The sequence below is a fragment of the Rattus norvegicus genome, chromosome 12, assembly GCF_021556685.1.
Source record: "Rattus norvegicus strain SHRSP/BbbUtx chromosome 12, alternate assembly SHRSP_T2T, whole genome shotgun sequence".
Lineage (NCBI taxonomy): Eukaryota > Metazoa > Chordata > Mammalia > Rodentia > Muridae > Rattus > Rattus norvegicus.
This window is the reverse complement of record NC_141545.1, coordinates 28,698,050-28,700,602: the sequence shown is the minus strand read 5'-3', so window position 1 is coordinate 28,700,602 and position 2,553 is coordinate 28,698,050. Positions and strand designations below refer to the sequence as shown.

The following is a 2,553-nucleotide window of genomic DNA, read 5'->3' as shown; positions in this document are numbered from 1 at the left end:
AAACACTTTACCCTGTGAATCAATCCCCTGCCTCTCTAGAATGACTTTAAAAACCGGACAGGGTCTGCACATTTGTAATCCCAACAGTCAGAAAACAGGAGAATCAAGAGCTAGCAGGATGGTTCAGTGGTTAGGAGCAGCTGGTTTTTGTTTTTTGGGTTTTTTTTTTTTTTCCATAGGGACCTGAGTTCAGCTCCCAGGACCCACATGGTAACTCACAACCAGCCATAACTTCAGTTCCAGGGATTTCATGGGTATCAGGCTCACCCACAATACACATACATACATGTAAGCAAAACACACATACACATATAAACAAAATAAATACATCAGAGAGAGAGAGAGAGAGAGAGAGAGAGAGAGTTCCAGACCACCTTCCTATAATCCGAGCATGGGGGGGGGGGGGTTGGGGATCCAGAGTCTAAGATCATGCTAGGCTACATGGCAAGTTCAAGGCCAACCTCGGCTATTTGAGCGCCTGCCTTAAATAAGGGTCTGAGGTGGAGCAGACTGTTGTACATGAGCGAAGTGTGTTTTACACACGGAGGTAGGCATAAACTTTTAAGGGCCTAGGAGAGGAATGTTGCTGATCAGTGCAATGCATTGTGGGTGTCACGTGGACACAGGGTGGATTGGCGGTTAATATTCATTGTCATCCTGACGGGTTTGGGAATCATCTTGGAGACATGCTCTATCTGTGAAGATGTTTCCAGAGATTTAACCCAGTTGGACATATCCACCCTGAATGTGGGTGGCACCATCCCAAGGGCCGGGGTCCTGAACTGAGTGAAAAGGGGACAGTGAGTAGAACACCAGCCTCCATGTGTGTCTGCTTCCTGACTGTGGATGCCGTGTGACCAGCTTCTGTGACCATGCCTTCCCTGTCGAGATGGACCGTATAACCTCAAATCATGAGTCAAAATAAACCGTTGCTCTTTAGTGTGTGTGTGTGTGTGTGTGTGTGTGTGTGTGTGTGTGTGTGTGTGTTTGTTTTCTGAGACAACCTGGCTTGGTTTGTCCTAGGCCTTTAATCCCAGCACTCGAGTCAGAGGCAGGAGGAGCTCTGAGTTGAGGCCAGCCTGGTCTCCAGAGCAAGTTCCAGGACAGCTTGGGCTACACAGAGAAACCCTATCTTGAACAATCAAAATCTAAACAAACAAACAGAAAACCCAGAGAGTTTAAGTCAGCCTAAGGCACGTATGGAAATCTCAAAAATAAAGACATACATACATACATACATAAATACAAGAGTTGAAGGCTCTGGGTGAGCTAGACGACTTCACCGTTGTCCATGGTGTTCTGGCTTCTGGAACATCCTCTTCCACTGTCAAACCCTAGTCAAACCCTCATTAGCCTCCGGGTCTTGCATTCAACCATCTCTTTCCAATATGCTATCATAGGAGATCCAGGATTGGATTTGCTTCTTTGCTTTGAAGTTGTTGGGTTTTTTGTTTTTTGTTTTTAGATGTCGTATCTGTTCCACCTGGAATTGATCTGGCTCCTTCTTGCACCCCAGACCTCTGGATATAGTAGATCCTCAATTAACAAAGGCTCGGCTTGCAGGCAGAGAAGATAGGATTATAACCTTCAGGATCGCTTTTCCCAAGCTGAGCAGATCAATAGTGTCTGAAGCCAAACACAGACTTTGCCTGCATGTGGCTTGCTGTCTCTGGTATGTGCCTGCTGTGCCGTGCTGTGCCTGGAGTGCTGTGCCCTGTGTGCCGTGCCTAGTGTTTTGTCTCTGATGTGCTGTGCCTTTTGTGGTGTGCCTGGCATGCTATGCGTGGCACGGTGTCCCTGGCGTGGTGTGCCTGGCATGCTATGCGTGGCACGGTGTCCCTGGCGTGGTGTGCCTGGCATGCTATGCGTGGCACGGTGTCCCTGGCGTGGTGTGCCTGGCATGCTATGCGTGGCACCGTGGCGTGGTGTGCCTGGCATGCTATGCGTGGCACGGTGTCCCTGGCGTGGTGTGCCTGGCATGCTATGCGTGGCACGGTGTCCCTGGCGTGGTGTGCCTGACTTGGTTTGCCTGGTGTGCTGGGCCTGGTATGGTTTGCCTGGCTTGGTTTGCCTAGTTTGTTGTGCCGGGTATGTTATGCCTCGTGTGGTGTGCATGGTGCATTTTACCTGGCATGGCGTGCCTAGTGTACTGCGCCCGGTGTGGTGTGACTGGTGTGGTGTGGCGGATGTGCGGCTCCTGGCGTGGAATGGCTGCTGTGCTGAGGCTGCGTCCTTCCTCTGAAGTTGTTTCCTTTTGTTCTTAATCTTTTTTTTTTTTAGGTTTTTTCCGAGATGTATTAGTTTGTGTTCCGTCAGGAGTTGGTGTGCCCGGGGTGCCATGCCTGCTTGTGCTGTGCCTGGTGTGAGAATGTACGATCAATCATTTTAGGTCCAAAATCTGGGAAGGCATCAGGCACATGGAGAAACAAGACCTCAGGTGGCTAAGTGGGAAGTCACACGGGGGGCCCCTGGGAGGATGCGCCCCAGCGGGAACCTCCAGGGGCCCTCCCGGAACTCTTAAACAAGCTACAATCCTGTTGATACCCCTGCCAC

The 2,553-nt window shown here is 50.3% G+C and overlaps 1 long non-coding RNA gene across 6 annotated transcripts in view; it reads right to left on the bottom strand.

Annotated features, from left to right (window-relative positions):
* The window catches only part of LOC148002287 (uncharacterized), a 15,316-nt gene extending 12,763 nt beyond the window's left edge, over positions 1-2,553 (bottom strand). For all 6 annotated transcript variants that reach the window (XR_015634746.1, XR_015634751.1, XR_015634748.1 and 3 more), the window contains exon 1: positions 1,239-2,553. This is a non-coding gene — a long non-coding RNA (uncharacterized LOC148002287). The remainder of the gene's footprint in view (positions 1-1,238) is intronic.